This window comes from Typopeltis vanoorti, chromosome 18 (genome assembly GCF_054136105.1).
Source record: "Typopeltis vanoorti isolate ZY-2024b chromosome 18, IOZ_Tvanoo_1.0, whole genome shotgun sequence".
Lineage (NCBI taxonomy): Eukaryota > Metazoa > Arthropoda > Arachnida > Uropygi > Thelyphonidae > Typopeltis > Typopeltis vanoorti.
Genome location: NC_143566.1, coordinates 41,104,440 through 41,119,308, shown reverse-complemented (window position 1 = coordinate 41,119,308; position 14,869 = coordinate 41,104,440). Strand labels below are relative to the sequence as shown.

At 34.3% G+C, this 14,869-nt stretch overlaps 1 protein-coding gene across 3 annotated transcripts in view; it reads right to left on the bottom strand.

The window, feature by feature from the left end:
* LOC150096612 (putative ATP-dependent RNA helicase DHX35) overlaps window positions 1-14,869 on the bottom strand; it is a 437,463-nt gene that overhangs the window by 393,629 nt on the left and 28,965 nt on the right. The window lies entirely within an intron of this gene.

Genomic DNA, 14,869 nt, shown 5'->3' with positions numbered 1-14,869 from the left:
TCAAAAAGCACATTAGGTGCATTTTAAAAATGGAAAAAGAAATACTATAATTTAGATAGCAAGATCAAAATATATCCATTACTTTAATAATTTTTTTAAATAATTATCATATCTGGATACTATGCTGATTTATTCCCATGACCTCAGGTGATGAAAAGCATGGTCTAAGTTAAAAAAATCTGATTATGAAATAAAATATTCCATAGCATATTTAATAAGAACAATTCAGTATGACATTCAATCAAAATTCCTAGAAATTCTTGTCAGCATAATTTTCTGGAATCATAGTAGGACAACCTAAAAGAAGCACAATTTCATTACTGTTTTTCTATCATTTTGCTTTAATAATAATATAAAACAAAAAAAACAAGAAAGGAAACTTTCTTTAAAATACCTATTTTTCTACTCTTTCGTATTCCAATCTGCTTAAATGATAGCAATTTCAGATTTGGTTATATATTCATGATTATTACTGATATCTATCTATCATGAATTATCCATCACTAGTACATACAACAGATTTAAGAAAGATAGATGGGTTAATATCTACCTTGAAGAACACAAAAATTACATCCACAATCATCTGTATGGCAAGTTGGGACTGACAGACCATGCTCTGAATGCGCCTTCAAAAAGGATTAAATTCTTTTTGAAGGGGTGTCTAGAATTTGAATTCAATGGAAGCCACTGGTGTTATATAGAAGTCACTAGAGGTCTCAGAGACTATTTTTGAAATCGGCATCAGCTATGAATCACTCTCACACAACCTCAATATAAATGTTACATTAAGTTGTCAAAGATACAGGAAATAGTCATTCTAAGACCAATTAAGTAGTGTGACTTCTACAATTTAATTTTATGGTTATCTAGCCCATAGAGGACACTGTGGTAGGACATCATTGTTTCTTTTTCTTTTTTTACCAGTCACAATTTAAATTGTTTCTAGCATGATCCAGTTGAATTTGTGCTTCTCACAAAACATTCAACTTGCAATTTGTGTTCTGAAGATGCTGGATAATAAAAACCAGTGAAATATTATTAAGCTCAATAAATTAATTATATATTTTTCTCCTAGTGCTGTTTACACCATGAAGCTACATTATGAAATTGTTGTGAAAACTGAATCAATTTGCCTTCTTCCTAAAAAGATGTGGGGATACTAACACCATTCCTAACTATATATTGGGTTTTATCCTTTATCAAGTGTTAGCAAACAAAGCCTGAGTATCTCCCATAATGCAAAGCACATCTCCTTGCAGACGTGCATAATGCTATGCATTATGGGAAGGGCCACTACCCAGACCGGTTTCGACCTTTATTGAGATCTTATCAGTGGGAGCCAGACCCAGAGGTGGTGATACTAAGGTAGAAGTAATGGAGAAGTCATATTTATCTATACGAGTTGCCAAAGGGTGTAACACCCTATCATTAAAATTCTATGGATTAGAGAAAAGTTTATGGAAGTTTTTTTCACTTGGCTATGCTACTAATTATATATTGGGTTTTATCCTTTATCCAAGTGTTAGCAAACAAAGTTTGCGCCTGAAGTACTTTCAGGACCGGGGCAACTCATGGTAAAGGTGGAATAAGTTCTCATCACTTGCCTTAATATCTCCCAGCAAAGCACATCTCCTTGAGGATATGTATAATGCTATGGATTAAGAGAAGGGCCACTACTACCTCTGGCTCCCATTGATGAGACCTCAATAAAGGTCAAAACCAATCTGAGTAGTGGCCCTTCCCTTAATGCATAGCATTATACATGTCTGCAAGGAGATGTGTTTTGCATTACGGGAGATGCTATGGCAAGTGATGAGAACTTATACCACCTTTACCACGAGTTGCCCCAGTCCTGAAAGTAGTTCAGGCACAAACTTTATTCTAACACTTGGATAAAGGATAAAACCAAATATATAATTAGCAGCATAGCCAAGTGAAAAAAAATTTCCATAAACATTCCTAACTGTTTAAGATTCAGACGAAATTCCATTCAGCAAAAGTCAAATATATTTATTAAAAATTCTCTTCACTTTAAAATATCAATAAAAAAATCTAATCCTGACAGATTCTGACATTATGGTAAGCTTTGACATTACTTCATTATTCTACTATGTACCTTTGACAGAGACCTTGACATTAAGCTACATTTTCCCTCTGACATATTTGAATTATTTTGATTCACCATTTATTTTGGTTATTTCTTATGGAAACAAAAAGATATAAGCAGCTAGGAGATAATGCAAAGGGTTCCCTTCTTTTCCAACCCCCATTAGCCAAATTCTATATAGAACATTCTGAAAACCAAGCTCCCAACACAGCTACACTTAAACCAATAGTTTGATTATGCTATGTTGATGATCTGTTTGTTATTTAATATCATAGACTAAATGCACTGGATGCATTTTTAGTGCGTCTTAACAGCCAACATCCAAAAATACACTTCATGACAGAAAAAGAAAGTAAGAACTGTTTCCTTTTTCTGAACATACTACTGATACAACTACCCACACATACAGGAAGGTATTTACATATGCAATCACACCACCACCTATCCCAACAGTATTGAATTCACAAAACACTTATACAGAGACCTAAGGCCATGAAACTGAGCTCGTACCTTCACAACACTTTTTTAGGGACTGGCTACAACCCCCTACAAAATAGATAACATACTGTGTCATCCCCCATCCCTCCTGCATCCAACACACAACAACATGGGAAAACAATATCCATTCCTTATATTCAGGATATATCAGAAAAAATAGGCTAAAGTTCTTGCAAATATAATCTCCATGCTACTTTCAAACCACTCATTCAAATGTTCATCTGTTTCTCCTAAAGATCACCCTCACCCTTTTGCACATCCTGGAGTATATAACATTCCTTGTTCCTGTAACTTAGCCTATTTTGGACAAACTAGTAGATCAGTTAACATCTGCCTTGAAGAGCATAAAAATTATATTCACAATCATCTACATGGCAATTCAGGACTGACAAATGATACATCTTTGCAAAGGATTAAATGGAAGAAGGCACTGGTGCTACACAGAAGTCAATATAGTTCTGAAAGCCTATTTTTAGAATAAGCATCAGCTATGGAGGCACTCCTCAACCTCAATACATATGACTGCATTAATATGCCAAAAATCTGGTGCAGTTATTCTGAGACCAATTAGCCCGACTTTTCCAAATTAACTTCATGGTTATCTTTCCCACAGAGGGTGCCATGTAACAGCATTAGTTTTATTTTCAGTTACAATTTGAATGGTTTCTACAATGATCTAGTTGAGTGCTTTGTGCTTGTCAAAGTTGTAATTTGAGCTCTGAAGATGCTGGATAGAAAACCAGCAAAACATTGGTAGGCTCAATAAATTAATATATATTTTTTTCTCCTGGTGTGGTTTATACCACAAAGCATTATATGAATATTATAAATTGAAGAACGTGTGTCAAATTTCTTTATGGTAACTCTAATGAAGATATCAGTAAATTATATGAATGCATTTGCTAACTTCAATCAAATATGAATTAACACATATATCATATGATAATTAACAATGGCCAGTGACTAGTAAACCACATTACTTTCCTGATGTATTGATTCTGAGTTACTGGTGATATTATGCTTAACCATCGGTGAAGAAGATATATCACTACAGAATTGCATCTACTGAATGTGCAAATAACCGTGATCATGTGATTATACTATTCAGGGTATAACCAAATAATTCACAATTCAACTGCAAGACTATTCAGCTGAGTGAATGGCCTTTCCAACCCACTGCAAGCAGGGACATCTACAAATGACATTAAGTAGTAGATGCACTTCAGTATCCCAGTATCCAGAGACTCCCACCCTGCTTATTAGCTGTCTTAAGTAGTTTGAAATAGTTCTATGTTTGGTCTCTGGAGCAGGAATTCTGCATTATCTAGTTCTTAGTCAACCAGCAACACTATATGTACTAGAGGTGTACAACCCTTCATAAACAGAAGCAAGGTTTTTTGTTGGTTAGAAAGTAAATTATCTTCTTCTTCAACCTTTTGGTTCTGTCCACTGCTGGACGAAGGTCTCCCCCCCCCATGATTTTCCAGATCACTCGGTTTTCTGCCTCTCCCATCCATCTCACTCATGCAATTTGTTCTAGTTCATCCCGCCACCTTCTTCTCGGTCTTCCTCTTTGTCTTGCTCCATCCATTGGTCTCCACTCTGTTTGTTTTCTAGTCCATCTCCCATCACTGCATCTGGCAATATGGCCAGCCCATCTCCACTTAGCATGCTTAATGTATTTTACAATATCCATGACACCTGTTTGAGATCTTATCCAGGTATTTGTCTTCCTATCTCTTAATGTTATTTTAGCATACTTCTTTCCATGAGATGTTGTGTTGTTCTCAGCTTTTTGTTTAGGGCTTCTGTATGTCCATGTATGTTAGGACAGGAAGTAAGCACTGGTCGAAAGCTTTCCTTTTTCGACTCATAGGGATGTCACTTCTGAATATGTCTCTCATTTTCCCATAAGCCATCCATTCAAGGTGAATTCTTTGTTCAATCTCTTTTCTTTGGCACTCCTCAAAGGATAACAATTGGCCCAAATACACATATGAAGTAACTTGTTCTATTTCATGGTTTTCAACTTTGACAGTGCTATGGTTAATATATTTATTCATCATATGCTTCATTTACTTATAGAAAGTAAATTATACTTAAGAAGAAATTATATTATTTTTAATTATATATTAATTATATATTATATATTCTAAAATTATATATTAATTTTGTTGCTCATACATAAGTATGAGCAATAAAAGTTTGCATGTGAAGTATCTATAGTGAATTTCAAACTGAACTGAATTTTGAATATACATCTGAAGGGGGGGAAAAGGGAGGAGGGGATATCATGCAGTATAGAATACTGAAGCAATTCGGTTTGAAATCAAAGCTTGTATATACAAGTAGCCTAGTTGTCAAGTTACTTAACATGCAAACTTTTATTTGCTCATGCCTGGGTAAAGAATTATAAACAACAATTTAATTTCTTGCCAAGTATAATTCACTTTCATGAGTAAAATTTACATTTAAAAAAAATTGACTAGCAGGTGAAATGATGTACTGTCAGAGAGCTCCTGAAAGATTTATGATTTTTGTTGATTTATTAAGTGTTTTCTTAGATTTAATTGTGTATTTTAGTATATTATTGTAGTTTTTTAGAGTAGTTATTGTACTAAAGCATTTTATAACATAATTTCAAAAATATTATTCATTTTTACTACTCTTTTTTTTAAAATGGCACCAAAAACGAGTTGTAACAAGGCAGTGACTAAAGCTAAAGTTGTTGTTACTGAGGAGAGTGTTTCTCCTGAACGAAAGCACTGCTGCAGTGATGATAATAATTTATCTGAGGATACGTTGACATCAGAAATAGCTCGGCTAAAAGAAATTATTAGGAAATCGACCAGGGAATTGAAAAAGGTGGAAAAACATTTGTCTAAACTTTGACAGGATAAGAAAAGGATGAGAACAAGAACAGGAAGGAAAACACTGAACATGGAAATCAAAATATTAATAACAACAAGGTAAGTCAGTTAATATCTAAGAAAAAAGAGGTAATATGGTATGATGACTCAATTTTAAAATTTGAGCTTGCCAAGGGAGTCACCACTTGTAGTTTATTGGGAGCGAAAATTAAAAATAAGACAAACGTAATTGAAAACCAAAAAAGAAATGTAAAAGAAATGGTTGTAGATACTAATAATTTAAGTGGTGACAAACATAGTATGATAGAAGATAAAAGGTCTGTGGGAAGAAGCAAGAAAGAAATCTGAAAGAGCAAAAATTGTAGGATTACTACCTAGATATGATAGTACTGAGTTAAGAAGGAGGGTGATGATAGCAAGTGATTTCATGTGCAGGCTATGTAGACGACATGGATGTGAGGTTTTAGACGTGTGGGGTGTGTTTGATGGCAGAAAAGATTTGTATAATGATGGCCTGCACTTGAATTGATTTGGCATCAGAAACCTGGAGAAATTACTTCTTGGTATGAGACCCAATGCAGAGAGTCAGGGTAGATCATCAAGGGAGGAATGGGAAAAATGTGTGTGAAAGTTGAGCAATGGTATACAAATGTGATAAAGATATGAATACCTTTGAACGTGGCTATGTATGTGGCAAAGGAGTGGAAAAATATGCTTTGGGTTCAGACCTTTTAAGTATGTCTGGGGAGGGAAAAGAGAAAATTCTAGAACAAGACCAAATAGATTGCATATCTAATTATAAGAATAGGTTAGGTCTTAATTTATTATGTATATACACAAATGCCAGGAGCATTAGAAACAAAGGGGTTGAGTTTGTTGCTTTATTGAATACGATGTGGCCTAAGATTGTTGGCATTAGTGAAACCTGGCTATCAGAATCAGATATGGTAAGTGGGATCGAGTATAACAGATATACTATTTTTAGGAATGACAGAAGAGATAGGAAAAGAGGAGGAGTGCTACTAATGATATCAGATGACTTAAGTCCCGTTAGGGAAGAAATACAAGAAAACAATGATGGTAACAATGTCCCATGTAGCAATGAGTTTGAGTCTATCTCAAAATGGAGGTTAACAGAATGAAATACATGGTGGGTGTAGCTACAGATCTGTTGGCTCAGTTGTAGGGGACAAAGAAATGCATCGTGAATTTAGCCTTAGCGGTACCAAGCAAATGATCACTATGGGTGACTTTAATTTTCCAAACATTGATTGGGTAGAAGAGAAATCTCATGATAAGAAAGAACAGGAATTTATTGAATTGTTGTGAGACAACTTTCTCAAGCAGCATGTGAAAGAAGGAACTCGAGGTCAAAGCGTGTTGGATTTGCTCATAGCATCAGAAGGGATCTCTGTCAAGAATATGGCTATTTTACCTCCAATTGGTGACAGTGATCATGATGTTCTTTCTTGGGAAGTATCTACTTGTATTGAAGCTCAGATTATAACAGGCTACATGCTGAACTACAAATGCTGAACTAAAGCTGGAAATTATGATCGACTTAGAAGAATACTATCTTTGGTCCCACGGTATCAGTTATTACTGAATGGAAAAAATGTCAGCAATGCATGGGAATCTTTGAAAAAGTGCTTAAATGAGGAAGTATTTCAATGTAAATCCCTAGTGTTCGAAGAATAAATAGGTTGGGAGTGAAATGGATGTGCAGCCTTATTAAGTAAGAGATCCACAAGAAGATGATGATGTGGAAAGAATGAGAATAAGAGTGAGAGGAGTTATGAAATATATAAAGCTCAGGCCAGAAAAGTAACGAGCATTGTGAGAAAAGCAAAAACAAAGTATGAAAAGAAATTGGCCATGCAAGCTAAAGGCAATCCAGAAGAATTTTATTGTTATGCCGCAAGCAAAAGAAAGAATTAATGTGGAAGAATAACTTTATTGGATGCAGATGGTACACGAGTGTCGGAAGCTAAGGAGATTGTTCAGTTAATGAGTGCTCACTTTGCTAAGATATATCAACCAGTGTATGTAGCATGGTACACAATGCTACTGCTATGTTGGATGAAGAGTTAGAGGTTCATGAAAATGAGGTTGAAGAGCTCTTGCATAATCTGGATAAGAATTTGTCAATAGAAACAGATGGAATATCAGCCCGTTTGCTAAAGGAATGTTCAGTTGAAATGGTTAGGCCTTTCACACATTTGTATACTTGAGTCTCAGCTCAAGAATGATACCACAGGAATGGAAGGAATGTATGATAGTTCCATTGAACAAGGGTGGTACAAAAACTGATGTGTCTGACTACTGACCTATTAGTATCTCTCGTGTGGTAGTGAAGATTTTAGAGAAGTTGGTAAGAACTCGCATACAGAAATGGGTAGACAAGCATTCTATACTCTGCAGGGAACAGCATGGGTTTACTAAAGGAAGGTCATGTTTTATCAATTTGCTCATATTTTATAACAATGTTACAGCTGAGTTAGACATAAATAATTAATTGCAAATATGTTACATAAAGTTTCATATATCTTAACAAAATTCTATGCACTCAAGCCAACATGCTGAAGGCACAAACCATGCTCACAACAACAGCAAAACACTACATCTGACTTCACACACTGTGGTTGTTGGATATTACAACCATTGCTGACCATATTATTGTCTTCAAAGTATTTGAGTACATTAATAAGGCTCTTCGATTTTTTGTATTTCCTTTAACAATCTTAGCTACTCATCTTGATTCTCTCTCTCTCATACACTTTTTCATAGTGTCTCCTGATTTTTCAGATTTCCAGCCCTATGCATCATAACTCATATCTCATAGAATCAATGCTTGACACAGTGGAGGACATAATTATTTCTATATTTAGAATTCTAATGTGCTCTTCATTATGGGTACAATCCACGAAAGCGTAGTTCATCACTATTCAAATTAAGTGGATATTGAATCCAACATTATTTCAAAGCCGAATAGAGAAACTACAAGAGTTTCGTGCTGAATATAGAAACTATAAAAGTTTCGGCAGATCCAAGCATAAGCAAACCTTTCATGACAGGGGCAACTCGTGGTAAAGGTGGAGTAAACTCTGACACTTTCTTTAGTATTTCCCATAATGTAAAGCACATCTTCTTTTACATCTGGGTCTACCTATCCACTGATGAGACCTCAACAAAGGTCGAAACCGGTCTGGGTAGTAATCCCCCCCTCCCATAAAGCATCATACATGTCTGCAAGGAGATGTGCTTTACATTATGGGAAATACTAAGGAAAGTAATCAGAGCTTACTCCACCTTTACCACAAGTTGCCCCTGTCATGAAAGGATTGCTATACTTGGATCCGCCAAAACTTTTATAGTTTCTATATTCAGCACGAAACTCTTGTAGTTTCTCTATTCAGCTTTGAAATAATGTTGGATTCAATATCCACTTAATTCGAATAATTTTGCATTGCCGAAGTGAAACCCTTTGGCTCTTTATTTCAGTAGTTCATCACTTTTCAGTGTATCCCATCTCCCATTTGGCAAAAAAAAAAAAAAAAAAAAAAAAGCAAAACTCTTGGTAACATGAAACTGATATTCCCAAATTTCAGCTCACAAGGATGCCAATCTACCCACAATTTAAATCTAAAATTCTAAATCTAACTTTTAATCTAAAAAATGTAAAAATTAAAATTTTAAATGTCAAAAATGAAAAAAAAAATCTAACTTTAAATAATACAGATATATCAGTAAGCTTTCTCATCACCTCACTGTTTGCCAATATTCCCTTCAATGACACCTTAACACTCTTAAAAAACGTTCTTCCTTCTGATATCTTAGATCTCTTTCCATCAATTCTGGTTATTGTTCTTGGAAGAACAAAATTTACAAACAGACAGAAGGAACCACTATGGGTTCCCTCCCCTCTCACCAATTTTTACAGGCAAAATTTCGAAAAATGAGCCATAGACTCAGTCACCCTCAAACCTTCAATCTGGCTAAGATACGTAGATGATGTGTGTTCTCTATTTGGCCTCATGGCCCAGACACATTACACTCCTTCCCCACTCATACAGGCAGATACATTCACAAACTTTCCCACTACCCCTCTCAACAATATGGCATCATTAAAACTCTAACCAATAGAGCCCATAATCTTTGTTCGTGAAAAACCTCTCTTTGAACTGAACTCAACCATATACACAACAATTTCCTAACCAATGGCTACAGTGATCACAGAATTAAAAAAATAATCAGTTCCTCAGCCATCGCATCAGAATGATTTCAGAAATGCCATCGCCATCCCCTACATCCATGGCACATCAGAAAAAATAGCCAGATCTTTAAAAAAAGGACAACCTCTCCACAGCTTTTAAGCCCCACCAGAAACTTGCTATCCTTGTCTGTTTTACCAAAGACAAAGCTCCCTCCTCTCACAGTGCCTGGAGTATATAAAGTACATTGTTCCTGCTAGTTGGCTTACTTCAGACAAAAAGGTACTTTCAGGTACTATCCATTTAGATGAACACAAATCGTACATCTGCAATCACAACTATAGTCAATCTGGCCTTGCAGACCATGTATTGAATATAACTCACAGGATCTTCTGTTTTTGGAATCTGTAGTGGCACTCCTTTGCCATCACTCATTGATGGCAAAGGAACTAGATGAAGAAAAAGAATATCACGGTTTGACAACATCAAGACATGGACAGGAAAGAGCAGTGCACAACTGCTCAGATTAGCACAAGAGCGCAGTTTGTTCGCCAAGATGGTCGCTGACCTTCGATAGAAGATAGCACAATAAGAAGAAGTGGCACTGAGAAATCAACTTAATCTAAACAAATACAATTTACATCCTAGACCCATCTACAAACACCCATAGAGGATGCATCACCTAGATAGGACTTTCGATTCACCCATGTGTTGCATTAAATATTGTGTTGTCTTTGCGTGCATGTTACAAGTGTTATTTGTACTCCCTGAAGATGTCTCAGTGACTGAGACAAAATACTGGAAGCATTAAAATTAGTTTTTAATCCTTTCCTAGTGCTGTCAATACTTCATTAAACCTCCAAAACGACTAGAGAAGTGTAACCTACTCAGAGATCAGTGATAGTGAAAGATGGTGCAAACCAGTTCATGAACCTGAGAGATTCATTACAATTTACAAAGAACAATATTTGTATCAGACAATGTTGGTATGTAAGGAATAGTTGTCTGCCAAATATTTTAACAATAAACTCTTTATTTAATAAATTAATATAATCTAGGATTTTATTACATTTTATGGTGGAGACAGGAATAACATTCAGAATATCTTGGGTATTTTGAATTCCCTATAAAATATTTGATTTATTGAGAAATTGATTTGCTGGTTGGTTATGCAAGGATACAATTGACTGGATCCGTGCAGTTACCCTAGTGACTGTGCACTTTGCAACCATATGCTTGGGGAAGGAGTGTCCTAGGTTCGATTCCCGTCAGAGACATGAGGAGCTGAAAGATATTCCTCAGCCATAGCCAAGTTAGGTGGTCTTGTGCATGGACAGTAAGTTTTTTTCCCAATTTTTTCTGGAGTTTTTTATCCCACAAACAGGCAAACCAGACCCGTGAACATACAGGATACAGCCATAGGATATAGTATGGCAAGGAAGGCAACGGGAAACCACCTTGCTCATAGTCACTTCCCTAGTATGGTAGCATAGCTGCCCCTACCATCCGTATGGATGAAAGGAAACTAATCATCATCATCATCACAATTGACTGAATGTATAATTAATGCTGTTTCAGAAGTCAAAAGACTTGCTAACCCATTCATTAATTTTTCTTTTTCATTCAATATCATTTCCACCATTCTTTAATACAATTAAGTTCAATACACCTAACATAATTTCAGTAATTATACTTAATTAACAACTGATCAATTTGTTAATTATAAAAAAGGGATAATTCTAGTAAGCATTAAATAAGCATAAACTGCCACATTTCTTTTAATCCTAAAAGTGGTTGACTCCAGTTACACTAGTCAACAAATTAAAACTTTTTGGGGGGGGGGGCAAATTAATTTAGATGCCTAACATGATTCAGCACCTTGAAATCTGCAATCCAAGAACTTCAATATCACATAAGGATTTATTTTACAGATTTTCATATATTTTTTGAAATATTTTATCATGAATAAGTCAGTAATAATACTAATGCTTCTAAATTATTATTATTATTATGCAAGCATCTCACAGAATACAAAGACCCATTGAAGGAGACCCACACTAATCATTACAGACAAGATACTTATCATACTTTACCTTTCAATGACAAATCATTCGACACACATACACACACCACTCGCCAAGCAAAAAATCTAGTCTTCACACCCTTGCTAGCCACATTTGTACACGATTTACCAGAATGACACCGTGTTCCCTCCTTCTGCCATGCAGTGAACAATTTCTGTTCCTATGTTGCTATATCTCCTGTTTCAGACCTACCAACTAATTTTTGAAACCCACAAAATTTTTAATCTCTTCTCACATGAAGAGCATTCCAATGACCTGCCATTATCGAGGTCATTGGATTCTACATTCTTACCACTTTCTCATCTCCCCCCCCCCCCCTTCCCACCAAGAAACCCAGGCCAAATCAGTGCATTAGTCCAGATGTGATCATACTAAAGCCTTTCGAAATGAGATAATAATCTCCTTAACTCCCTAACTGTTTTTCAGCATACAAATTGATCATTTCCACTATAGTATTTTATCTACTTTTACAATATATCTCATAAACTTCCTATATCACCTGTCTGCTATCACTCTGAAATATCCTCATTAATTTTTTGCATTATTTTCTCTTTGATTTCTAAATTTACATCTTGTGGGTTCTCAAGCAACTGTCATGTTTTTTTTTTCCCTGTTGATATCTTCGCATTTCTGCTGCATTACTGAACATATAGTAATTTTTTAGATCATCTTCATTATCTATTAGTGAGATTATATCACCAGCATATCCAATTTTTTCTTAATTTTTCATTATTAGTTTGTATTGTATAATGTTCCATTTTGTTTACATATTTTATTACTTCATCCATTACTAAATTAAATAAAGTCAGACTTAATGATTTAAAGTAATTCCTTTGGTTATTTTAATTTCTTCAGCCTGTCCTTGTTCCGTATTTCTTATAGTACTCCTATCAAATGCTTTAGTTAAATCTATCAAACACATGTAAAGAAATTCATTGTGTTCTAAGATTTTTTTCTATTATTTGCTTTAATATAAATATTATTGCATCTATTGTGGATGTCTTTTCTAATTTCTTGTTGTCATCAAATAATTTAATCAAATAATTTATTATATTTACAATAATTAAAATTATGCATTTTTTTACTCACTATTTCTCTCACTATTTATTTTATTTTATATACTTCTGTTCATACACTGATCACCTTCACAATTGAAAAAAAAAATCCATATAAGATTCACCTTCTTTAGCAATATCACAATATTGCACTAACATTCTTAATCTTTATTATACTGTTAATAACAGTTAACATTTGTAGAGAATAACAGAATTTATTAACGTCTATATATTTCTTCTTTGTTACAAAGTCATCATGAAGGAGAGAAGAGAAGGTCAGTTAACAATGTTCAAAACATGAGTCACAAAGCATATCCTTAATCAAGTCTTGGTCACAACTGAATAAACAGGAGAATGCACTTAACCTTTTCACTGCTAAACTTGAATTATCTCGAGTATGAGTAGTTCAAAAATGGTATCCTTGATGAGCTCGAGTATACTCAAGAACATTTTTGCATTTAAAAAATCTCCTCCAAAACAACTTTTAATTACATTTGAATTGTGTGGACATGTGGATACTTCTATTATGAATATAATTCAGTTAAACTCAAGCACCTCTCTGTCATCATCTTCTATCTAGAGGAAAATATTTAAACTTTTGCCTAATAGCAGGAAAAACTCAAAGCTGATGTGTCACATGGTCAGTGTCTTCTCATATAGAGAAATAGTATTAAGTGTGCATGCATGCATGCTGACCATAAGTCATAGAAATTGCATTAAATCACCAGAAAAGAAAGAGTCAGACCAATCAGTTAATAATTAAACCTCACTGTGTAATAGTTGCAAGATGAGTAGTTCTGCTGAATGTTTGTTTTTGTTAGGATCTGAAGTGGCACATAAAGTTCTGATTTCACCTTCTGTGCATAACAATCCTAAATTCTTAGATGCTGTAGAAATTAAAAAAAAAAATTTGCATATTTTCAACTGGCTCTCATAAGAAAAATTTTTCATATCTTCTATACACCTAGGGCAACAACTAAAATGGGATGTGCATTACCTGGTGATGCACATCCTGCTTCTAAGAAAAATCTCATCAGGTATTGCCATGTATGGTGAAACATTTCATTTTGAAGAGAAGAAAAGTAGAGAGAGAGAGAGAGAGATAGTAGATATATCTGTGACAAATCTTGGGTACTCTATGAAACCACCTAATGTTTTGAAAATATATAATTGCTGACTTTTGCAAGGATGATGGAGGTAATATAGAATGTTCAACATTGTAGAAATATATTGAGCAAGATTTTCAATAAAACATAATGCATGTGTACCAATTTGCCTAACCTAAAGTTTTGCATTTTATAATTAAAGGAAAATAAACCAGCAAGGAGATTTTGGTTAGCTTATGTATTCCTGGCGGTGAAAGATTTAATATTAGAATTCAAGGAAAACAATAGTTAACTTTTTTTAAATTCAAACAGAGGGTTATATAATCTCATTCATTATTACAAATATATGACCTTTTGACCACCTGCCAAAATAATCAACGCATTTGCAAATATACTAACATCCTTAATCTTTATTTTATATATTTATACATCCCATTCCCTTCCCTTTTGTGTTAGGCTCAATAGCCAGTTGGGGCCAAATAATTTGGATTCTAGATTTATTTGTTTGTTTGTTTATGGGTTTAATAGCACAAGGACAGCTATGGTCATACTGCACCAAAACCATGTAATAAAAAAGGGACCTATATAAGTCTAAAAACTATATATAAAAGTAGAAATAACAAAAAAGTAGACAAAAATCATAAATGAAACAATACTTAAAAATATATTAATTAATAAATAAGACAACATAAAAAACAAAGTAGAAAAACAAATGTAAAAGAACATGTTGTAATAGGTTTCACGGTATAAAAAGAACACAGATGGTTAAGAAAATAACTTTTAAGTTAATAAATAGTTATTTTCTTAACCATTTGTGTTCTTTTTATACCGTCAAACCTATTACAACATGTCTGACGAACACATAAGCCTATCCACGCGTGTAAAAGAACAGTATAAAACATATAAAAAGCATAAAAAATATTAAAATTAATAGAATG